Source organism: Tasmannia lanceolata, unplaced genomic scaffold (genome assembly GCF_043159265.1).
Source record: "Tasmannia lanceolata isolate RefF3 unplaced genomic scaffold, GAP_Taslan_0.1 ptg000006l, whole genome shotgun sequence".
NCBI classification, from domain to species: domain Eukaryota; kingdom Viridiplantae; phylum Streptophyta; class Magnoliopsida; order Canellales; family Winteraceae; genus Tasmannia; species Tasmannia lanceolata.
In genome coordinates, this window is record NW_027518683.1 from 50,229,127 (window position 1) to 50,255,143 (window position 26,017).

The 26,017-nt window shown below is 37.5% G+C and overlaps 2 pseudogenes across 1 annotated transcript; one reads left to right on the plus strand and one right to left on the minus strand.

Annotated features, from left to right (window-relative positions):
* The first annotated feature begins 1,727 nt into the window (after positions 1–1,727).
* LOC143880478 (glutathione S-transferase L3-like) lies at positions 1,728–20,465 on the plus strand (annotated as a pseudogene). Its single transcript, XR_013251713.1, has 15 exons — positions 1,728–1,929; positions 2,085–2,159; positions 2,646–2,706; positions 2,845–2,931; positions 6,310–6,408; positions 6,495–6,603; positions 6,693–6,769; positions 8,264–8,371; positions 10,292–10,372; positions 16,544–16,642; positions 16,727–16,835; positions 16,926–17,003; positions 18,161–18,268; positions 20,086–20,166; positions 20,309–20,465. The product of XR_013251713.1 is annotated as a glutathione S-transferase L3-like (transcript).
* LOC143880479 (chitinase 2 pseudogene) lies at positions 12,891–13,793 on the minus strand (annotated as a pseudogene).
* Positions 20,466–26,017: the final 5,552 nt, after the last annotated feature.

A 26,017-nucleotide genomic window follows, 5' to 3' on the forward strand; every position in this document is an offset into this window, starting at 1 on the left:
GATCTGACCCGGGATAATTTCTCATGTAGTTTAGAGTTATGGAAAACCCGACTTGACCGACCCGAGTTGCAACCATAACTGCTAGACCAAAAATTTGATTGATTGAAATACACTGGAAAGTTTATTGAAAATTTGGTTCCATTCCGATGTTGGTCTGAATGCTACCAGGTGCCAGAATCGGAATCACGACTAATCCCCTTACTGAATTCCAATGCTTGCCCAAACACTAGAATTAGAATAGCCATTTTTTGGTTTGTTTTTGTTTGTATCTGGGGGTTTGTAAATTTTCACTTGCTTGCTTTCCTCTTCCAACGGATTTGGGAGAAAAAAAGGCTTGCGTTTGGAAAATCTGTAACTCACAAGAACTGTGAATAGTAAATGACAACCAAACAGCGATGGAAAAGGAAAGGGCATTGATAAATCAACTCCCCATGTGTATATCTCTCTCCTCTTTCTCTCTCTAACCTAGAGGAGAGAGAAAGACACACGGGGAGTCGATTTATCAATTTGGGGAGTCGATTTATCACTCCCTAAAGGAAAATGTGGACATTTTCTACTTTGATTCTCCCAATTTTTTATGCAATCAAATGTACCCTGAGTGCCCTTATATGAAAGGGGCATCATGGTCTCACCCTTATCAATTGAATCGAGACTTTTAATCGAGCATGATGAAATAGACATCCTTCAAGATGTCTTTAAGCTGCTGATTTTTTTTGGGGCCTAAATCTGGCGTACGAGATCTCTATTCGGCACCAGACTTTGAACCAATAGGTCGCCCAAGATAGCTCATCAGATCAACGGCCTTGATAACTAAGACCATACACCAAATGTGGTATTGTAGGCAACCATTGGAAATTTGTATCACTGATATTTTCGGGTTTATGTCTGATGGCTGCGGTAGTCATCCGATTACTTTCACTCTTCGGACCATATTTTGATTATTTTCCTCCCCACTCTCTTCCTTTTTAAATGGTCTGTAAGAGCCTTTTGAGAACTGTAACAAAACCTGACAGCTCTTTGAATAATAAATGACAAGATTGGACAGCCCAATTATAAAAACATGGTTAATGATATCATTTCCCTTTTTAGAAATAAATATTTAGGGAAATGATTTCAGTGCTCCATTGTTTTGATAAACAGGCGCTCCAATTTTTATCATGTAGTATTTAAAGGACTGAATATTATGGTCTCAAGGGCTGAATATTATGGTCTCAAAAAGCTCTTAAAGACCTTTAAATACTACACGGCAAACAAGCGGAGCGCTTGTTTATCAAAACAATGGAGTGCAGAAATCATTTCCCGTGACAAAAATGCATGAGGTATCTTGTCGTGTTGTATTTAAAGGGTTTGTCAGTATAATGTTACGGTTCTCAAAAAGCTCTTTTAAGCCCTTCAATTATCCTATGAAAATGAATTTTAGCGCTCCCATGTTTAAGCCCTTGCGCATCTTCATCAAAAACTTGGAGTGCTGAAATGATTTCCCAATATTAATCTGCCTATAAATTCTCTCTTTTTGTTGGGCCACAACATAAATAGTTGTACCCAAAAGAATGAATTTTGAGGAGGTCCTATTTATGTTGTGTTCCAATAAATAGACGGTTTGGATCATCCTAAGGAGGTCCTTTTGAACAATGCTAGATAAAACGGCTACATACATGATACGGCACCTTTTGAACAATGCTAGATAAAACGGCTACATACATGATACAATATAAAACCTCAGTTCTAAGCATCTTGGATTTGTCGATCATGGAATGCAAGAGTAAAATGCTAATGCAAATCCAAATTTCTTCTTTCATACCATATGTCATTACTGACGTCTCTATCAATTTGCCCAGGCTATATATATACTTCATTTGGAGCAACAGCATCACTCCTCACAATTTCTAAAACCCACATACCATTTCTAAATCCCTCAATGGCAACAGGGTAATTTCATGAATCTCTTCCATACTACAATTTTTTTCTTGGGTTTTCTTAATTTCATGTGTTTGCTTTAAAATTTCTGTATATTTAAGTTTTATTCAATTGGTGGGCTAATGGTGCTATTGTTCTTATTCATTGTTCTTCTTTTGTTTGTTTAGAAAAGTACAAGAGGTTCTCCCTGATGATCTGAATTCTACCTCAGAGCAACCCACTCTTTTTGATGGAACCACGAGGTCAATCTGTTCTTACTGTAATTTGTTGTTCTTTCTTTGATTGTTATGGGTTTTACTTGTTTTGAATTCTAGGTTTTTGTTTCTCTTTAAGGCCATGTTAGGATTACAAGAATTTTCTGGAAAAGTTTGGACAGGAAAAATATTTCTAAAGATGCATGGAACCCAACCCTATTCAATTTTTACTTAGAGGAGCCTTGGATTTATGATAATATCCCTTTAAATTAGTTATAATAATATCATTTTCCTTCAGAAATGTTTTTCTTCCAATGCAAACAGGGCCTAACTGTCTTCATCTGTTTTGAAAATCAATGTCTCTGCTGTAGTCAGCAAGCCTTTTTCTGATTTGGGTCTGTTTGGAAGGATCTTCAAACTGTTCTTTTATTCTTTCTTTTTAGGTTTTCCTTCATGAGACATTATTTGTGAGACTGGGTTATTTTCAGATTCTTCTTTTCATTATCTGACTTGCAAATTTTTTTTTTTTGGAAGGCTGTATACATCATATATATGCCCTTTCGCACAGCGTGTATGGATTGCTAGAAATTATAAGGTTTGTGAATTTGTGCTCGGTTCCCTTGATGACTTTCTTGTAATTGTACTGAATTCGACCTCTTTATGATCTACATTGGGTTATCATTCATTTCTAATTTGAGTTACTTGTTTTTCTCTTTCTTAATTGAGAGAGCAGGGATTGCAGGATGATATAAAATTGGTTCCCATTGATTTACAAAATAGGCCTGCTTGGTACAAGGAGAAGGTCTACCCTACAAACAAGGTGCCTTTCTTTAATATATAATAGAGTGATGGGAGTATTGGCCCTTTAGTTGTAGTTATTTAGTTATTCTCCGGTTATACTTATAGGGTTTGTCTTATTGTGATAGATAGGATAACTCAATGTCTAAAAACTCATATTCAATCTAGAAATCATACATTGCAATACCCAAGCCACTCCAGTGAGTCAATGATTCACTCGGTGATTTTTTCTATTGACTCAGGTTGAATCGAACAAGTTTTGATTGCCTAAGGCCTCTAACTTTGTCGAATCCAGCCATTCCGTGATTTCCTTGGTGGATTTTTTAACATTGATATGGATAGGTTGTTATGATCCAGTTACTCCATCATAACTGTTGAATAATGTATTAGGTTAGTTTAGACATTACTTGTATTAGTTAGGGGTATTGTAGTCATTGTATGTTGTTGCCCTAGTTTGGGCCTATATATACATCATATTCATGAGGAGCTCCCTAGTGGAGACTCTCCATCCTTCACTCCTCTTCTTCTTCCTCTCTTCTAACCCTAATCTCATTTCTAACAATAACAACTGGATCATAACAACCTATCCATCTCCATGGAGTAACTGATGCATCGGAAGCAGAAGTTCGAACGGTGTACCAAGGGATTAAGCTAGTCGATCATCATCAATTCGATTCCTTGGTTGTGGAAGGGGATTCACTAAATGTGATCCGTTGGTTAAAAAGATCACAAAATCATCCATGGAGATTCCATAGTTATTTTGATGAAGTTTTTGATCGGATTGGATCATCATCCATACCATTCTCGCATGTGAGACGATCTGCGAACACTATGGCGGATGGTTTGGCTAGAGAGGGTGTATCCAAAGAATCTTTAGCTTTTTTTATTACCTTCCTCCTTGATTTGCTGTCTTTTGCGAAGAGTTGTTTCTTTGCCTTCGCTCTTTCTAATCTCACCATCTCGGTCTCTTTTTAATATATTCTTGGCTACTATTAAAAAAAAAGGTTGTTATGATCTAGTTTATTGTGTTGTGCCTTTGTTATGATTCAGTGTCTTGTGTTGTGGTTATGTCTAACCATGTGCCCTTAGAGAGTTCTCGGAGATGAGGAGAGCACACCCTCACCTACCAAAAATGAGACTTTATCTCTGGCATGTAAATTGTTATTTACTGATTTGGTTAAGGTATAATAATAGGAAACTTGTTTATTTCACACATGGTAAAAAACTCTATGCAGTCTATTCATTTTATTCTTTGTATTTTTCTTCTTGAATTGAACAACAGAAATCAGTCTGTTTCTTCTCATTTTCTGCTCTATTTTTGCCTTTGTCGATGATCATATTACTTTTCTAAAATAGGTTGGGTGTTAGACCTTTTTCACTTTGTGGTTTCCTTAGGACAAATTAAATCACAACATTAAATGGAACAGATCATCTATGGCTACAGACAAGGCCAAAACCAAAAGAGCCATTGATTTTGCAACATATGTGGGCAGATACATTTAGAATAAATCTGATCAAAATAACCATTAGAAGTCTCCTTTCTGAGAGTAACCACTGTGATTTAAAATAACATTTTGTGTAGTTTCTAATGTTTATGATGAGGTTTTGTTAGATTTGGATGATTGTGTGGCAAGGATCATGCCAAAAATGCAGGAGTTAAAGCTGTTTGGTTAGGGTTAAAAACTTGGGTGGCTATTGGCTACTTTAGGGTGTCGATAAAAGGTGATTTTCTTACTACTATTAGGTAGCTCAAAGGAAACTCTAAGCCCCCTTGTCTTCTCGTTGACCTTTCAAGAGAGATGCAGGGAATTTTGTTATGCTTGACTGAATTCAAGGTGGCACACATTCTCCATGATGGAATTTCCTAGGCTGATTGTCTGGCCAACCATTGTGTTTCGTGTTCTTTTGTCTGGTTTTAATATCTTGTATCTTTTGCCCTTCAACTTGTTTAATAGTTAAAACAATAATTAGCAAAAACTTCCTAGTCGGATTGGAAGATACCAGAAACTCTCTTCGTAAGCTAAATTCTTCTCACTTCCCAAATTGAGGGGAAACACGCTGCCCACACACTTCCTCTCAATTAAGAGTATGCTTCCTATTTAGGGTATTTTTTTTCTTTCTAAAAGAGTATTTATAATGTTAACGGAGCTTATTTAATTAAGAGTGTGTAAAACTTAAAAAAACATCTGAAGTTTCAATAAAACTTTTTGTGAATCTTTTCCCAAAAATTTAACATTAAATTTACATGAATAGAACATTTGAAGCTATAAATTCCTAAAACATGTAATTCTAATCTGTCATAAAGTCTTCTGATTACCTTTAATCCTTACATACGTCAACCTCTCTCCCTTAAACTGCTATGACACTTCTCATCCTACACATTTGTTGTTCACTTCCAATGAGGCTTATTGCATGCTTCATGCACTTCCCGCACATTTCATCTTTACTTTCTTTAGAGCTTTTCACTTTTGTCTTTTCTAAAGCCTTCGCTTTCTACGTTCACTTTTCGCACTTGCTTCCCACTCTGGCAACTATGGTTAAAAACATTCAAAATAATAAATTAAATTGTAAGTTCCATGAGGAAATTTATCTTTGTCGTTCTCTATTTCTACAACTTCATAATGCTCATCTTGTTTGCTGCTTGCGCAAAGGCCTTGACAAGCTGACACAAATCAATTTAACTTATGCAGAGAATTAAGCAACTAATGTCTAGGTTTCAGCAATGCAACCCAGAAAATTTCACAGTTTTGAAATTAGTAACTGGAATATCTGTCAAGGATGTCAAACTGCAGAAAATTCAAATATGGCACAACACAGCACAATACTGGAGAGGAAAATATGGTAGAAGAAATAAGATCGTGAACAGTAACACTGACTGCAGTCCATATAGATAGACCTAACCTTAATTACGACTTTTGATACTACTAATCAAGCTCTAATTTTTCTCAAAATATGATCTCATCTGCCCATGCTTAAACTGCCCTTCCCGTATATGCGGGTGATAATGTGATTTTGGATATTTAAGATAATGAGCTCAATTTATTTCATCTTGAGATGCACCTACACCACATATGAATGGTCTTGGACACCTCAGATATTTCTTTGACATAGAGGTTGCCTGGTTTCGGCTTGGCTACATCCACTGTCAGTCCAGACGTGCTCAACACCTCATCCACTTGTAAAAGTTATCTATTGGATTTGTTAATGCTATACAAGGTGAAAAAGTGAGGAAATTGATTTTGTGTGGGACAAGCTGAAAATCAATTCCATTCATCATAAAAAGCTAATACATGGTGATATACATGAAGAGCATAACGACCAAAAGACATGGTGATATAAGTCTGTAGAGAAAGAAATAAAGTCCACATGTTGAGATGATTATCTTCAATCATTTTTGCAGGTGCCTGCATTGGAGCACAATAACGAAATTAGAGGAGAGAGTTTGGATTTGGTTAAATATATTGATAGCCACTTCAAAGGCCCTGCGCTTCTGCCTGATGTAAGATGAGGGAACTCTATTTGAACCTTGATTTTAATCCCTATTTAGCTTCGAAATTTTGAAAATGTTTCTCCGAATGACTGTAGGATCCTGCCAAAAGAGAGTTTGCAGAAGATTTGCTTTCTTACAGTGACACTTTCTATAAAGCCATCTTTAAAGTATTTGCTTCCAAGGGAGATGCAGTCAATGAAATTGGTGAGATTGAAAACTTTTTCTTATATGCACTTAATCTTAAAACAAAGCATGATATCTAATTACAAACTACTTTCTTCATAACGTGTCAGGACCATCTTTTGATTACATAGAAAGTGCACTTTCCAAATTTGTTGACGGCCCTTTTTTCCTTGGACAATTTAGTTTGGTAAGTAATACCTTCATCGTGTTACTCTTTCTAGGTTAGTTTTCATTCATTTTTTTCCAATTGCAATGTTTGTTCTGTATTTTTTTTGAAAGGCGAACATAAGTGTGTATTACTCCATTTGTGTAACTGTGTTCAACCACTTAGTGTCAGGCATAAGTTTTATTTTCTGCATTACATTTTGCCTCGCATTCAGTTTGAGAATTTAATACTTGTAATGTAGGTATATTATTTTGAAGGGAAAGGGATGGTAGTCGGCCAAAAAGCCCAATCCTGTGGCTCCCATTGGTGGGATGATGAGATCCACTGAAACAATGGGACCAATCTTTGGGGCGGTCTGGCGGATCACCATTTTGAACCTTTTCTTTTAAGTACTCTAATTTTGGATGGATTATTCCGAAAAGGAGAGTGCGTTGGTGCTGAATTTCACATTTAGTGTTGACTTGTACCTGCTTCCGAAGAACTTCCAAAAACAATTAAGAACCCCTCTTCCTATTTGGAATTGGGAAATCAATCTGAATTTTAGATTCCAACTTTCTATTCCATGATGATATATATTTTTATCTAAATTATGTCAGTAAAATTTATAAAAGTGCCTAAATGTTCTCTCACATCAGTTTTTGTTGTAAAGTTCTGCAACGTCTTGATTTCTGAATCTTAATTTGCGTCTTTCACAATAATATTCTTTGTGAGATATCTTGGTTTTCTTGCTAAACATCATGATTTACGTAAGAATATAAGATGGGGAGTGATAAATCGACTCGAGTGATAAATTGACTCCCCAAATTGATAAATCGACTCCCCATGTTCTTTCTCTCTCCTCTAGGTTAGAGAGAGAAAGAGGAGAGAGATAGACACATGGGGAGTCAATTTATCCATTTGGGGAGTCGATTTATCACTGCCCTATAAGATATGGTATTTAATGATTTGAAAATGTCAGTTTCAAATGTTAAGAAATAGTAATATAAGAACTCCTAGATATACGACATAGAACCGATATTTGTTCAGATATGATTGTTTTTATGCCATGTATTTTATGTTTTTCTTTTTTCTTTTGTTAACATACACATGTAATTGTTTTGTCTTGTAAAAAATGACTCACAATAAAAGCATATTGTAAACTCTTTTCGTGAATGTGTGCTTGTAGCCATCTTAGGTGATGGATACTTGGGGAAGATAAATAATATTAATTCACATGCTATCATGGGAGTTTCAAATTGTATATTACAAAACGTTTCATATATTGTTCCATGATTTTCTCCACAGTCTGAGTTCTCCATGTTATTGCAAGTAGAACAGGTTGTTAACCGTTATTTTCAAAATACAATGGTGAATTGATCATTTCAAAAGGTTGTTGGCTATTATTTTCAAAATACAATGGTGAGTTGATCATTTCAAATATAAATGTGTAATTAGTGGAATGCAGTTTCCTCTTATTTTTATATTTTCCATGATCCAAAATTACTACTAATTCATGAATAAATGTCTATCCTTCAGGTGGATATTGCATATGCTCCATTTATTGAAAGAGCCCAGCTCTTCTTTTCGGATGTGAAGAAGCATGACATTACAGCAGGCAGGCCTAAGTTTGCAACATGGATTGAGGTATGTTAAAAATGTCATGCATGTTCCGGAGTCTGGAAGGAAAATTTTTTCATAGGATTTTTTTTTCATTTCCAAAATTTAGAAGAAAATGATCAATTTTAATGATATCCTTAAAATTAAAGGTCTCTGTAAATAAAACTTGAATTCTGGCTGTTCAAATTACCTTATTTCCTATGTAATCAAACAATGGAAAAGCATGAAATTTTGAAAAAAAAATTCTTTTCCAAAAATTTTATGAAATCTAAATAGAAAATCTTGAGAATTTCCCTCACAGACCTCACTTCACATGGAGGAGACTAGTTTTTGGATAAGCAGCACAGAAAAGAAGTTGCAAGAACTTGCACACTGAAGAAGAACCAGCAGCCAAAGAAGTTAAAGTTCTGAAACTCGGAAATTTGAAGAAGAAAACGATATTCAGGAAAAACTCAAGCAGAAAAGAAGTAAAATTCTTAAAATGTGTGGAAGGCTGTCCGTCCTTACTTATTGACAAACATCCAAAGTCCTATCTCTACATAAATTTGACAACTTCAGCTATGAAATATCCTGAACCAACCCGATAACTCAAAGCCTACAAATTGCAGACTTTTTCAAACTAGAACACCCTAGGCGGTGGCAATTGAAAGGTTGGCACTGAGCATTCTTAGTCAGACAGGAAGAGATCTGACCTTCTAAATACTCCTCAAAACTCGTAGACTTGCTCGACCCTATGCAATTAGGATATAATCCAGCCCAAATAAAACTCCAATCCTCTACAAGCCTTCAGTCTTTGATCTAGTTTTGCAGAGTTGCACTCCAATAGGAATGCTTCAAAACCCAATCTAAAGCCTTCTAACAATCTTCAAAAAATTTACCATAAAACTCCCCTCTTTTTTTTTGGTATGTAAGCTGGGATCGAACCTCCAACTGCCAGGTTTAAGAACAAAGCCTTGACCATTGCTAGAGGCTCAGTCCCAGAAAAGTCCCCTCTTAAAAACCCTTGGCACTTCTGATCACAGTTTATATGGCTATGCTTGTAGGAGAGTTTCAATTATTGGTCAACTTTAACATGAGAGGGATTTAAAACAGATGCAAAATAAAATTAAGAAATAATTTGCTTGTTGTTAACTTAAGAACATGCCTAGAGACTAAAATCTAAGTTTGTGGTGATCTTGAAACGTAGTTCCCGGCACGGACCATTATCATTGTGAATCTGTGGTTACACTAATGTTGGACCAGGGCTCCTACATTGACAACACCGTGTCAAACTCTGGTTGCATTTCTTGTCAAATCTTGTCAATCCTTGAAAATTTTGAAACTATTTTCTCATAACTGAATCTTCTTATTGACTAGTGCTAGCCATCTTGTGAATTTGGACTATTAATATGTTTTGGACTTGATATTTAGGTTCCTGACTGACAATGCACACGTGTAGTTTTTCTCAGTCAAGTATTCTAGACTCAGCGAAAATTAGGCTCTGTATTTTAAATTTTTAATGATTAGAATGCCTGTTATTCTCGTCTCTTTTGGGATGGTAAAAGCTTTTGATGCAATACTGTAGTCAAATTGCAAGTTACATGATATCTAGCATAATTGTAGCAATAAGGGGACATCATTGTAAAGTCTAGAAAGTGTAGTTCCACATGGAATACTGATTTTTGTAGGGTATTTTACCTGGGGTCATGGAAAGTAATATTTTCCTTTTCTAACATGGAAATGCAACTGTCAAATAATTGTAGCAACAAAAAGTTTACACAGCCTTTAGTCCTAATCTTAAAAAAGAAAGAAAAAAAGAATAAAGATCCAGATCTCTACTATTCTTGCCGCAGAGAACAAACCCCGCACCCTTACCATACATGAAAATTATTTCACTTACACCACATTATGTTGGGTTCTCTCAATTTTCACAATGGTTGGCTTAATGATGTGTGAAACTTGTTTTAGGAGCTGAACAAGATTGAAGCTTATGTACAAACCCGATGGGACGCTCAAGTGTTGCTTGAAATAATCAAGACACGGTTTGTGGTTATGCCTCTTCACTATACACATTAATAACTTCAAGTTGATGTTAAAAGAATACGTAAAAACAAAGAGAGATCCTATTAGGGGTGCAAAGAGAGATCATATTAGGGGTGCAACTCGGGTTGAATTTTAGCAATTTGGGTTGAGCTTTTTCCATTAAATTGGGTTTGGGTTTGGATTGATTCTGATTCATTTTTTAACAAAAAGCAAAACCCGACGCAGCCCAAGTTGCACCCCTAAATCATATTGGTTTTTCCCTCATAAAGTTGCTAAATCTTTCTTTTCACTTCTTTTGCAGTCAAAATAAATAATTGGATCAGCGTAAGATGATGATGGTCATTACACAGAAGGATGTTTGCTATGATAATACTTTCCATAAAAAAAATATTACTTTGGATGTTGAATTTTCTTAATTTTCTTCATTAAAGCTTGTTTGTTATCACCAAACACTGGTTATTGGTGTTTGGTTCGTTCAATGCATAGTATTTGCATGGCCCTTATGTAGAAGCATTATGTAATAAAAACTTATTTTGTTTCTGTCATCTCATTGTAAGATAATCTAGCAGTAATATTTGGTTATGGAATGGATTCTGTATTGAACACTTATTTTGGTTTCTTTTCTCTCTGTCTGTTAATCTTAGTATTCTTATATGATGAATTGAGCACACAGATTACATGAGAAGTGAAGGTAAAGATTATCAAAGTTTCTACACATGCAATTTTTTAATGTTTTATAAGCCTAAACTCTAATGCAAAATACCCTCTTCAAATTCAGCCGTGCATTTATTTTGGACCACTTGGGTCCTACTCTTTTGTTTAAACTCCTTTGAACTGGTTGTTGACACTAACCACTGTAACTTTCCAAGAGAAATTCAAGACTAAAAAAGGTTGCAAATATCAATTTCTTTCCCAAAAATGCTGACAAAAATGTTTTTTTTTAAAGATGCAGACAAAAATGTTATGACAAAGGCTAAAGAACATGGCATTACATACGCAAAACAATTAAATATTCTTGCTGCGGCACAAACTTTTGCCTTTCATTTTCGTCTCCTACTAAAACGATCATATGTTTTCCAAGTAGATTCTGTCATGTCTGCCTCCAAAAAAAAACAACAAGACTAGTTCTTAATTGATTTCACATCTTTGTCCTGCAATCCCCCTAAAAGCTAGCCTTTAAGGGGAGGGTGCCCAACTTTTTTTGATGGGTAAGCTGGGGTTAGGTGTACCCCTACCAATATAGTAAATAAGGAAAGATGAAACAATTTCAGGAACAAGAACAAGAACAAGAACAAGATCACTGCCTGATCCTTAGAGCAATATCTAAGAAAGAGGGTAGAACAAGCAGGGTTATGACACCCTTGAAGACAAACTCAAAACAGGCAAGGGAAAACAAAATACACGAGCTGGAATTGTACAATTGGTGGGGCCTGTGAGACACGTTATCCCTAGAGCCGGTCCCCATACTCAGGTGAAGCCATGTTTACAAACTCCTGTTAAGCCCTTCCATGTCCATTCACCTTTCCGATGTGGGATGCTTTCGTGTAGAACCCACAACAATCCCTCCCCTCGCCACCCACATACACACCGACACGCGCACGCGGAACCAACGTGTGAACTACAAGACATTCCCGGAGGGATTCTCTCCACCTTGAGGGGACATTGATGTTACCTTCCCGAGATCTTTTCTGAGGGATTTTCTCCATCCTCAAGGATATATCGGGATTACCATGCCCGAGCTCTGGTACGACCACTTGTTGGGACCTAGGTAGAACTCAACTGTGAAAGCTAGCTGTTGAGGGTGCCCAAGTCCTTATAAGCCCTTCCACATCCATTCACTTTTCCGATGTGGGATATTTGCTTTCGCGTGGAAACTCCCAACAGCTTCCACAGCTCATTTTGAAAACTTCATTGTCCTGAGAAAAAAGAAGGCTTTTTGGAGAAATTGGGCTTGGCAAAAACCACATTTACTTCATTATTAAAGGATTTCTAACATGGGTTTTCAGTTTTTTCATCTTCATTATAGAAGAGAGACTAGGTGGAGGACACCCTTGAGAAAGAGTGGAAGACCCAGAATTAGACAGACACAACCTCTTTCCATCTCGGACTGATAGCCAGAGCTTGTAAGAAATTGACCAAACAGAACAGAGGAGTATCATTGTCTAAGGCCTTATATAACTCCAAAGCATCCTTCTCATCACATGTCTATCAATCCAGACGCTAGCTGGATTGAAAAAAGACCAATGAGGTTTTATACTCACTGAACTGAAAAACATCAAGCACCAATATAACTGTTATTTTTTTCTGAAATTGATAGTTTAGTAGGCGTTATGAGAAATTTAGGAATTAACTTAGACCTGCTTGAAGAAGCTTTTCATGTTTAATGAGATTACTCTGCAAATACAGTTCGGTTCCTTAATAACTTTTATCAAAACACATTTCACTAAAAGCATTTCTTCAAACCACAGTAAGTACAAACATTTCTTATAAGCACAGAAAGTACAAAGAGGAAGAGTAAAAAAGATCAATGGGAACTGGCTAACAAGGCCTGAGATCGACGCTCGTTACGGAATCCATTTCCCATAGAATCATCAGCAGACCAAACAAAGATTCCATGAAGCTTTCCTTCACTCTTAAGCCTACTGCACGCACTAAAGAACCCACCATCGGGAGACAAACCGCCGCTACCATCACTAATGAAGCTAACTAAGACTTTACCCCCATTGTAATTAGAGCTCTGAGTATTGAAAAAGTCCAAAAACTGCGATACAGTCGTCCCCTGATCATATGCATAGAATTGGAAATTGACATAGTCTATAACATGCCCATATTTTCTCCACAAAGCCAAATAATGGCTCTGAACTTGGTCATCATCAAAAGGAGCCATAGAATCAAAAGAGATTACACCATTTTTCTTTAGTGTCGTCACAAGCCGTCTGATGCATTCTGCAAAGGTGTTGGGATCGGCGCTAAAGTGCTCATAGTCAATATCTATACCATCTAAATTCTACTGCTTGATGATTTTTGTTAGTGAGGAAACTGCATTTCCAACCCAAGAATTTATAGTAGAAGGGTTGAAAAAAAGCGAAGACTCCACCTACGCTATCCCCACCTAAGCTCAAAGCAACCTTCACATGAGAATGCTTACTCTTTATTGAACGAACTTGCGATGGACTGAGGTTGTCTGAGTCCCAAAACACATTGAATTTGGGGAGGGAGAACCCGACGTGGTGTAGCCAATGGCGAAGGAGAGAAGGAAATGGAAGTCGACTCTGTGGTTTATTGGGACGTCAGGGAATTTGACGTTATTGAATTCCGATCCAATGTATTCTCTGAAGAGATTGGAGGGTGGGGCTGCTTGGGTTGTGGAAAGAGCTAGGAGAGCTTGAAGAAGGAAGAAAAAGGAGAGGAGCTTAGAGAAATCCATGGTAGAGGCTGTTCTTGTGTTGTGTTTGCAGCCCCATCCTCCAATCTCTTCCGAGAATACATCGGAGCGGAATTCAAAAACGTCAAGTTCTCCGACGTCCCAATAAACCCCGGAGTCGACTTCCATTTCATTCTCTCCTTCGCCATTGACTACACCACTTTGAGTTATCCCTCTCCCACCGCGTCATTTTTGATATGTGAACAGATATAGGAACCCCACAAGTAGTAGCAGATACTTGGAAAAATATGCACAAGTAACCACAGACATAACTTGCTCTTTATAATGCTAGAACTTTTCACTGCAACACACTACCTTTGTTGCAAGTTATTTATTTTTCTCTTTTTTATTTCATACTAGTAAAAATGCACGTGCTATCCATTTAAAATTGTACAGACCACATCATAGGTTGATCTAAACCGTCCATGTGATGGAACACAACATCAATAGGTTGTGCCCGTAAAATCATTTCCATAGGCTGATCCTAGCCCTCCAATCTATAGAGGTTCCCATGATTGTTGTTCCTCTTAAGGTGTCCAGAATTCGTCAATATTTTTACAGGTGTCTTGCATTCGTAATATCAACATTTCTGTAATTTGACCCGCACATAGTGAATAAGGAAAAGTAGATTATTCGTCATCGTTAGGAGTGCAACTTGGGTGTCAACCCGACCCAATTCGGGTTGGGTTGGGTCGGGTTGACCCGATTTGATATGGTACCAATTGTTGACCACCTCAACTCAAGCCGGGTTATTTTGGATTTTGAGAACCAATAGTGAGTCACCAATAATCAGTTTTTAATTCACAATCGGTTCTCAAAATCCAAACCAAATAGGGACTAACAATTAACAAAGGGAAATATTATCCGCACTACTATATTTTGATGATCACACTCCTCACTTTATTCAAGTACGGTATGGCCCGCACCATAGGTTTATCCAAACCGTCCATTGTGGACTGTGGAGACTATTTCAATGTTGACAAAGAAAACACACATATACATAACTTCTTCAGATGGAGTCCAAATTCGGGTTTCGGGTCGGGTCGGGTTGCCCGACATCCCAACCCGACCCAACCCGATTTCCAATTGGGGTTGATTTTTCCCAAGCCAAGCCAACCCAACCTGATTTGCGAAAAAGCTTAACCCGACCGAACCCAAATTCGGGTTGAACCCGACCTGCGTGGGAACATCCAAGTAACAACGACGGTTTGAAATTATATATAGTGCTAATGTTCTCACTACCATATTTTATAATGGCACTACTCACCGTATTTTGCTGATCACATTCCTCACTCTATTAAAATGTATGGTATGTCCCGTACCCTGTGTCGGTACTTTTCGTATGTAGATTACGATTTTATCTTGAAATAATTTCTCATAGAGAGAGATGTTAGATATCAGCAAAGGGGTTAATGGTAAAAGAGTAATGCTGACGTGTAAATCCCAGACAAAGAGAAAAGAAATTTCTTTTGGATGGGCCACTTCCTACATAGGTTGTGCCCCAAATATAATTTTCATAGGTTGCTCTGAACCCTCCAATCTATAGAGGGTTATAGGTTGATCTAAACCGTCCATGTGATGGAACACAACATCAATCGGTTGTGCCCGTAAAACCATTTCCATAGGTTGATCCTAGCCCTCCAATCGATATAGGCTGATCCTAGCCCTCCAATCGATAGGCTTTTCCATAATTGTTGTTCCTCTTCAGGTGCCCTTAATCCATCAATATTTTGCAAGTGTCCTGCATGAGTAATATAAAGTAGTTCTTTCGTCATTGTCATATCTCTTTACCTCTTCTTGGTAATTTTTTGCCGCAATTGTCATAGACAGGTACCCTCTGTCGGTACTTTTCATATGTAATGCTGACGTGTGGATCAAAAGTTGGGACACAAGTGGAAATACGGCAAATGACACAAATGCCCTTACTTGTGGGATACAATTGGAATTATGGCAGTGGGACACAAGCGGAAATAACAGCAAAGGGTGGAAGAACTTAATCCATCATTTTGCCTTTATATATAGTAGTTAGATTTGTTGTGATTTTATCTTAAGCACAAGTGGAGCCTCTGAATACTAAAATGTTCTGATCAATGGCTACATCTAATGCTGCCATGTATTGTGTTCTTAACCAGAATTCTTTGAAAATTCTCAGCCACATCGTATTAATCCAAATTTAAAAAAGAGCAGACGAGCCACGGAGCAATCAGATATCATCAATGGCTATATCTAAAGCTCAACAAAGACACATCATTTTGCAGATATTGATGATTTGTTAAATGACATCAGTTAGATGCTACTAGTTTTCTAGATTATTTTGGCATTTGCAGATATTTACCTGTGTATCTCCTACATCTATGGCTATTGACAGCCATACTTTTCCAAAATATTTTTGATTTTGTACTTGGTATAGCCTAATTCTCAAGGAAGTAACTTGTTGAAACTTATATTTATGCACAATAAGATATTTAGTATTTAGTACCATTCAAAAAAGGTATTTAGTATTTCCTTTATTCCAGATTTCTTCTGTTTGGGCTTAATGGTTACCTCCAAGTTCTGTTTTGAAGCTTACCACTCATTGACACAGTAACACCTCTGGCCAAGATTACTATTCTAATCACATCTGCATAAATTCCTCCGTTCATTTTCTATTGACATCCTTAACAACAATTTTTATCTAGAAAGGAAAAAAAACACTGCCTCTGATGAAATGCTTTTCCCAAACACTGCATATTTATAATTTTTTTTTTCTACAGGTTCCTGCACTTGAGCATAATAACGAAATCCAAGGGGAGAGCTTGGATCTAATTACATATATTTATACCCACTTTGAAGGCCCTGCACTTCTCCCTGTTGTAAGATGGAAATTTTATTTGGAACTTAGATGCTAATCCTTGTTTATCTTCAAGATTTTGACAATGTCGCACTGAAAACTGTAGGGTCCCACCAAGAGAGAGCTTTCTAAAGAGTTGCTTTCTTACAGTGACTCCTTCATTAAAGTCATCTTTAGCGCATTTGCTTCCAAGGGAGATGCAGAATCTGAAGTTGGTGAGATTAGAAACTTTTTTTTCTATGCATTTTATTTGACTATGCAAGAAATTTAATCACAGACTGACTGACAACAATAATCTGTTTCAGGTGCATCTTTCGATTACATAGAAAGTGCACTTTCTAAATTTGATGATGGTCCTTTTTTTCTTAGGACAATTTAGTATGGTAAGTAATAACTTTACTTTGTTACTCTTTATAGGCTAGAATTCTCTTCATTTTCATTTAGATTCCAATACTTTTCTCCTTTATATGTTTGTTTACCAAATACAACTGATGCTTGCAATTTTTCAGAGTGTTACAGATTGCAATAAACATCGATCTTTATTTTATCCTTGGATAGGCTTGCTATCGACTATCCTTCGTTAACGTTGAGAACAGCCCCAATAAGTAGGGTATACTATACAAGCAGGGTAGCTAATCCTAGGGGTTTATTCAAGCTATCGTTATCCAAGTATGATAGCCAATCCCAAGAGCAGCTTATCCAAGGATTTCTATCCCCGTGGAGAACAGCCCCTATGGGTTCAAATAGTTCGTGCTGAAAGAGGAATGCTTCAGAGGGCATGACTTCATTGTAATACAATGAGACATGCTCACTATTTCATGGTGTTCCCTACCATTGATTGCATCTAAATCATCTCTCTGATAGGAACTATGTTCGATCTCCAATGGCACAAAATTCATGCTTATCTTCCAATCCTAACATACAATAATGGGTATATTTGGTTGTTGAACGCAAATGGTCAAAAACTATGTATAAGCAGCGGTCCGCATTCAATGACCAAAAATACATATTATTGGATGTTAGGATTGTCTGATTTGGATGACTTTTGGGCCAATGGAAATTGAACGTAGGGCCTATCAGATGGATGCTCCTGATGAATCAAAAGTGGGTCCACTATGCTGTTGTGGGCATGTCTTATTGTATTATGGGAGGTCGTGTCCCTACTCTAGTAACCTACTTGTCACTGACAGTGTGTATTTTCGGGAATTGTTGAAGAAATGGAGTTTGTGGAACCTCTAACCTCTAACTCATGGGGTACAGATTCAAGTTTTATAGAGAAAATATGTTGTTTTAGTTCACATGCCTTGATGAGATTTATTGTTGCATAGTTCAATTAGTATTCCATGATTCTCACACTGTTAGATCTCTATGTTACTGCAAGTCTGCAACTGCATTAGTTGTTTTCTTAACAAACAAAAGATATATTTCCTTTTATTCTCATTAGCTAGAGATGAAATATGTAGTAAAGAGATTTTGTTATTTACTAAATCTCACTTCCATGGCCAAATGTTTTGATTCATGAATAATATGTAACCATCAGGTAGATATTGTGTGTGCTCCATTTATTGAAAGATCTCAGATCTTCTTCTTAAAAGTGAAGAAGTACGACATCATAACAGGCAGGCCTAATCTAGTGATGTGGATAGAGGTATGCTATAATATCATGATTTGATTGATCCAATTTCAGACAATTTTTTTTAACCGTTGAATTGATTGGAATCAAACGAAATGAGAATGGTTATATAGAACGTGGTTTTTTGTTGTTGTTTAGGCGAACGTGAGATGAGAATAACAACAATTCTAATTCAAATTATGAATAGTAATACCGTAATCGTAATTGACTGGACAAATACAAATAGAATATTGACTGGAGAGGTATGATGTAAATGGACCAAATGGGAAATTGGGAATCTTAGGAAAAAAAGATCTCCTATCTCTTTCCTTTTGTTTCTCAATTCCCTAATATTTTACATCTTTATTGCTCTGACTCCAAATCATATCTCCCATTCTCCTTTCAGAAGCTCATCATTATCATGTTTTGTTCTCACGGAAAAATAATTTCTATGCTACAATTGTTTCCATCCCATGACATGAAGAGGAAACGAAGGCATCATTAAATTGAATACAGAAAAGTATTGGAAGCTCATCATTAAGTGAATAGATTTTGGTAGATTCATATGTAAAATATCGTGGAAAGGAAATTGAATAGAGAATTTTATATGCTATGGGATTGTTACCATTTCACCACCCAAAGTAGTTTACAAATTGCATCCTTCAAGCAATGTCTGTTATAAATCAAAGCATGTTCCTAAATTAAACCATGTATGTTCTGACCTTTTGTATGTTTTTGATAGATGCACATCATTCTCTGAAACATAGTGTGACAAAGCTGATACTGATATAGCTAAATTCATTTTTCTTATTGTCATCTTCTTGTCTCCTTCACTACAAAGTTTCTCCTCGTTGCAGCTTAATTTTATATCTTTTAATATATCTCTACTTAGTTGTGAATGAAAATCCGAATGAAACAACGAAAACAATAGATAAAATAAATTAGAAACACAAAACCCAAAATGAACATGTTTCCCATAACCTTAAAATGGAGCTCCTTAGTGAATATAAATACATGCTACAATAACTAAAATACCCTACAATAACTAAAATACCCTTAATAGCATAGTAAACCTAGTGGTCTGGGGCTCTGTCCATGAACCATCATTGACTCCGCCAGGGAGTGATTAAAAACATGAATTTTCCTAAGGATTTTGATGAATTCTAGCTTTGCTGGAGATGAAAGATTTTTTGCTAGGCATAGAAACCTTCACTGCAGTGTTTATCTCTTGCAAAAGCTCTGTGGGGATTAAAGAATAGACTGTCCAATTTGAACAAGACTCTAGGTCGGGCAAGGGGTGCACTACCCCTGCACCCGCCAGCCAGGGTCACAACCATGGGCCTAGATCCCACTAGTTGGGTAAAACTGTACAGTACTGTAATGGGTGATCACTCATGGAGGAATTCAAGACATATTAATTAGTACATTATTGAGCAAGTATTATATGCAAAGAAATGATATATGTACACCCTAAGTATCTCTACAACGGTTTCATAACCAAGCTCTGTTATTATTATTCATCTACTTTTTTTCAGCCTTTCTCAGTTTATCCATGCACATTCTTATTGTTTACATATTGTCTAACATACCTGGTACTGTTTATTATTCTTTGTACTATTTACTGTCATACGCTTCCCCTCTTATCACTCTTGAGTGCGCTTCATACTGATTGTATCCATAGATCAAGTGGACCGCCATTACTTAAATGCATTGCCTTTGGTCTCATTGTGTTTGGATTATCATAAGATGCGCTGATCTATCAAGTCTTGCAATGCTTTGCATACATCACATTGGTATATATCATTCAAATAATAATAATAATTGGATTTATAATCTGCTAGAACTTATTGTAGGAGATGAACAAGATCGATGCTCATGTACAAACCCGACAAGACCCTAAGGAGACAATTGAAACGATGATGAAACGGTTCTCGGTGAGCTCTGTACCAAACCTTGATAACTTTAAATTCATGTTAGTTACAGAAAGAAGAAAAAAAATATAGCACGACAAACTAGTAGAGTAGGAACTTGTTTCTACTCAAAACTAGCTGACCCTGTTTTCCATTTCTTTTGCAGGTCAAGTGAAAATCTCTCTCTCTCTCTCTCTCTCTCTCTCTCTCAAATATTTGTGTATGTTTTAGTGAATTTTCTTTGTTGTCTTCTTATACATCTCTTTGACTTTACCTAAGGCACAATGTTGTGGCATGCTTGAAAGATGGACAATTTAGCCTTAATGAATCCTTTTTAAGGGTGTGTTTGGCGTACCGTTTGAAATAGCGTTTAAAACGCCGTTTTGCAAAACGGCATTTTGGTTCAAAACGGTGTTTTGCCAAACGGCGTTTTCATGTTTGGTTGGCCAGATCAAAACGGCGTTTTAAACGGCAAAATGAGGTATTGTGTGTTTGGTTGCAAATGCCCCAAAACGGAGTTTTAGTGGTAAAATGACAAAAAAGGGCATTGTTTGGTTGGCCTCAATGTAACTCAACTACTCTCTCATTAGGCACAATATTAAAAGGTCATTAGGATCTCATTCAAACACTATTAAAATTAAACATCATTGCTAAAAAAATAAATGGCTATACCTTTGCGGTTCTTCTCCTTCTTCTTCTCAACAGCCGGATTTGCCGGATTTGACGGACGAGTGGAGGCGCTGAGGCAGTGAGGCGTGAGAGGATTTGCAATTTTGCAAAGTAGATGAAGAAAGTAAGAAACTAGGGTTTCTTTTAATTCTTTTGTCTTTAGAAAATCAAAATTAAGAGATCATATAATGATATTAGCAGCCCCTTGTTTTGAATTAAATATTAACAATTTAACAAATTTGTGTCCTCAAGAATGATATTAACACCCCCACTTTTTTGGTATTTGACGTAACGCATAAAATCGCGCGCATATACGTAAAAATGGGTTTTAGTGAGGGCAAACATGTAAAAACCCAAAGCCCAAAAACTCCGTTCAAAACGGCGTTTTGCAAATGGATCTCCCCCCCTCCGTTTGCAAAACACCGTTTTGAGGGTTCAAAACGGTGTTTCAAACGGCGTTTCAAACGGTGGCTGCGCACCCAAACACTCCCAAACGGCCATTTAGCCTCAAAACGGTGTTTCAAACGCCAAACGGTGTTTTAAACGGTACGCCAAACACGCACCGGGTCCTACATGTTGAAATATAAATGATTAAATAACACCAACTCTAACAGCTTAAGCTTCTGGAGTAATTGGTTGTTTCACACCACATGGATATAGTAATGCAAGTTGGATTATGGTTTCAGAAGAATCTAACTCCCAAGGGGTCTATTTTTGTTTTCAGAGGAATTTCCTGTCTACACAGCCATAAAGTAAAGCTCACATTAAGTATGTTACTAACTAAACGAAGAGGATTCGGATTATTGACAAAACAACATCCCTTGTTTTTTCATTTTATTCTTTTTTTTGGTAGTAAGCTGGGATGGAATCAACGATTTGCAACCAAATTTAAAGGATGATCCTATGTAACCCTCCGATATGCAGATGGGCTACACTTTATAAGGTGTTTGTAAGTAGGTGTGTGTGTGTGTTTTTTTTTTAAAAAATACAATGAGGCCCACCTTCAAAGATTTACACCATTCAATTGGATCTTTGTTTAGAGATCCGAACCGTTCATTTGTTAGGCCGCAACGTAAATAGGTTTTGATCTTTGAATAATGTAGACCCCACTTTATTTTATTTTTTAAATACATGCACCTACGTTCAGACCTCAAATAACATGTATTTAGTAGAAAATTTATCTCGGCCCACTTTTTTCAAAGATCTAAACCGTTCATTTTTTGAGCCCCCAATGTAAATAATCATTTTGCCAAAAATAATCTCCATTGGATGATAATGGGATTGAAGTAGGAAGAAAGATAATATCCAACAGAAGCTACTCCTTTTGTGAAAACAGTAACACAGAAGAACTGGTAACAGAAGAAAGCTGCTATTGCTCCTTAAAATATCATATCAAATTTGAATAATAAAAGTCCCCCTCACGTTCTGTTTCATTCTCCTTTTATACATAGTATAAGAGATCCAATTAAAAGAGTCCTAAATGCTTTCAAATAAAAAGTACTTATCAGTTAAAGTCCTACCAAATAACAACTACTAAAATCACCTATCACAAGTAAACTTAGATACCAAGCTACCGACTAAAAGAAGATAAAATCAGAGAATGAAATCTCTTAGATAATCTGGTTTCTTTGTAGACCTTTTTTTTTTCCTGAAACGTTGGTGTGGGACCCTCTATAGAGGATGTGTTTGCATCAATCTCCCCCGGTTGAAAAGGACTCGTCCTCGAGGCCGAAATATCATCACCACCATCTCCATGATAAGCTTCCAAATCAGCCACATTGAAAGTTGCGGAAACTCCCATGTCGCCAGGTAGATCAAGCTTGTAAGCATTCTCACCAATGCGCTTGAGCACACGAAACGGTTCATCGGCTCGGTCTTGCAACTTTCCATGCTTGCCTCTTGGAAATCTCTCTTTGCGCATATTGATCCAAACAAGATCTCCTTCTTTAAATTCCACACGCCTTCTATGCTTATCACCTGCTTCTTTGTATTTTTTATTGCTCTTCTTAAGCTTCTTTCGAACCTGCTCGTGCAATTTTTTGATATATTTAGCCATATCATTTGCATCCCCACTAAAATGATCTGACACGGGTAAAGGAACCAAATCCAATGGGCTATTTGGATTCTGACCGTACACTGCTTCAAATGGACTCATACTAATTGATCGATTCTTTGATTTGTTGTTGACAAGCTCAATCTCAAGACCGAGAAAAGGCCTACGACCTACAAGCTTGCGTGGTTCAAGAAAGGAAATGAGGTACTTGTTAATCAACGTTGTTTAGTTTCCTTTTCTATTGGAAAAAATTATCAAGATGCTCAATGGTGTTATGTGGTGCCGATGGATGCTTGCCACTTGTTGTTGGGTCGACCGTGGCAATACGATCGAAAAGCTGTCCATGATGGGTACAAAAACACTTACACATTTATTAAAGATGACGTGAGAGTGATTTTGGGTCCATCTAAGATGGAAAGTATTCCTAAGCCTTCAAAAGGGGAGGGAAGTAACTTTCTATCCATGGCCGAATTTTTGGAGGAATCAAAAGAAAATAATGGAATTTACTTGTTGTTTGTTAAAGAGGCTAACGAAGAGAAGTCGATTCCACTATTACTTGAGCCTTTTCTAATGTTGTTCCACATGAACTACCGGCTGGATTACCGCCGATGAGGGACATTCAACATCATATAGACCTTATTCCGGGCTCAAGTTTACCAAATAAGGCAGCCTATCGAATGAGCCCTAGTGAGCATGAAGAGCTCCATAAGCGAGTTGCCGGGCTTATTAATAAAGGGCTAATTCGAGAGAGCATGAGCCCATGTGCTGTCCCAGCATTATTAACGCCAAAGAAAGATTGTTCTTGGTGTATGTGTATCGACAGTCGAGCGATTTATAAGATTACGGTCAAGTACAGATTTCTGATTCCCCGCTTGGATGATATGTTAGATATGCTCTCGGGATCTAAAATCTTTTCTAAGCTTGATCTTATAAGTGGCTATCATCAGATTAGAATTCGACCAGGTGATGAGTGGAAGATTGCTTTCAAAACTCGAGATGGATTGTTTGAGTGGTTGGTAATGCCGTTTGGGTTATCAAATGCACCGAGTACTTTTATGCGGCTGATGAATCAAGTCTTCCGACCGTTTATTGTCATCTAGAACACCCACTTCATCCACCCGTCAAGTTCTTCGACTAAGTTTACGTACCGACGGTTTGGGCACTCTATTGCTATATGGCCGAAACCCGAGCACTTGAAGCACTTAGGCCCGCCACAAGTCTTTGGCTTATTGGAAGTGTTAGAGCTTTGACCCATATTGGTTGCCTTTCCAGTTGATACTGGGTTTCGAAGCATGATCTCGGGCTCAAAAATCATTGGACGCTTTGACCATTGTTTCTGTTGCTTCTCGACATTAATGGCCAACTTATACGCGTCGTTGTAACTCCAATAGGGGTGTAGCATCACCACATCTCCCACATAACGAGCAATAGTTTGCTCTTCAGGCTCCGTCACAACGCAACGCATTGTTAGTAAATCAAACTCTTCGGTGTAATCATCTACGGTACGATTTCCTTGCCGAAGATTATACAACTTCATATAATTGTCTTGAGGGTAGTTTTCCGGCAAAAACTTCTTCTTCATCTTTTCCCAAGAACTGATCTTCTCTTCGTCATGTACACTACCTGGCTTTGATACTAAATTGGTGTGAGCGGAAGAAAGAAGAAATCAATAATCCAAACACAATAGGGAACAAACCCCAAGAAGAAGCTCAATCTTCTCTACACAAAAAGTATGATTTTTTATTCAATCAAAAAAGTCCCTCTCAAAGTAACATAGGGTTCTTTTAATAACCAAAATAAGAGTCCTAAAACTACTACTCCTAAAAAATAGAAAACTACTACTTTTGGACTGATAATAAAAGTAAAATTCCTAAAATATTGTCTAAAATCTATTGATGATAAGCTTTTTCTAACTAAAGAAAGAAAGTAGCAAGATATGTTGCTTCTCCAGAATATTGTTGTCGAATTCAAGAGATGTGCGCTGCATCAGATGATCCTAACTCTTTGATCTGTAGAGGTTTACGTATGGTGTTGTCCGTCTACAGATTGGAGGGTTAGGATCATCCTATGGAGAAGATTTTTTTGGCAAGCCTATTTATGTTGATGCCAACAAATGAACTGTTTGGATCTTTTAAAATAAGGTGACCAAAGTGAGTTGCTTTAAATACACTTTGTGGCGCGCGCGCGTGTGTGTGTGTGTGTGTGAGAGAGAGAGAGAGAGAGAGAGAGAGAGAGAGAGAGAGAGAGAGAGATGTTGGCCCCACCAAGGATGTGGAGAGAGAGTGTTGTTGGACCTAGACCTGGCAAACGCGACCCGTGCCTGCGGGTCGACCCTGCAAATTTGCGGGCACGGGTCTGAGTTTTAGTGACCCGTCAAAACTAACCTGCTGGTGACCCAACCCGCAAAAACACGGGTCGGGTCGGGTCAACCCGCGGGTCACTTGGCTTTTTTAAGGGTGGTGATTTTGTTATGCTAATCTAGTTAGATGGCTTTTTTTTCTAATGCAAAGGATGGTGATTTTGTCATGCTAATCTATTTTTAAGGGTTTGATGCCTAAATAGGTTATGGCTAGCACCATAGGTTGATCCCAACCCTCCGATTTGAATGTTAGAAGGTTGATCACTTGATCCTAACCCTCTATAGATCGGAGGGTTAGGATCAACCTATTGAAATGATTTTTGGGGCAACACCTATTTAGCCTGTGGGCCATCTAATGGACAGTTTGGATCATCCCACGGTGCAGGCCATACCGCCCTCATCAAAATCCAGTGATAACATTTCCCAAAATAAACAACTGTTTGAATTTGCGGGTGACCCGCGGGTTGACCCGGCCCGACCCACCCGTTTGCCAGGTCTAGTTGGACCCCACCAAGTGTGTGGAGAGAGTGATGTTAGGCCTACCAAGGAGAGAGAGAGAGTGTGCTGTTGGACCCCACCAAGTGTGTGGAGAGAGTGATGTTAGGCCCACCAAGGCTCTGAAAGGAGAGACAGAGAGAGAGATGTGAACCGGTCAAAGAATAGGGCACGCTTTTCTTGTAATTCACATTAAAGGCAAACCGGTCAAAGAATAGGGCACGCTTTTCATGTAATTCACATTAAAGGTGTCGGTTTAACCTCCACAGGGTGCGATTTATCACTGCCCATAGTTTTCG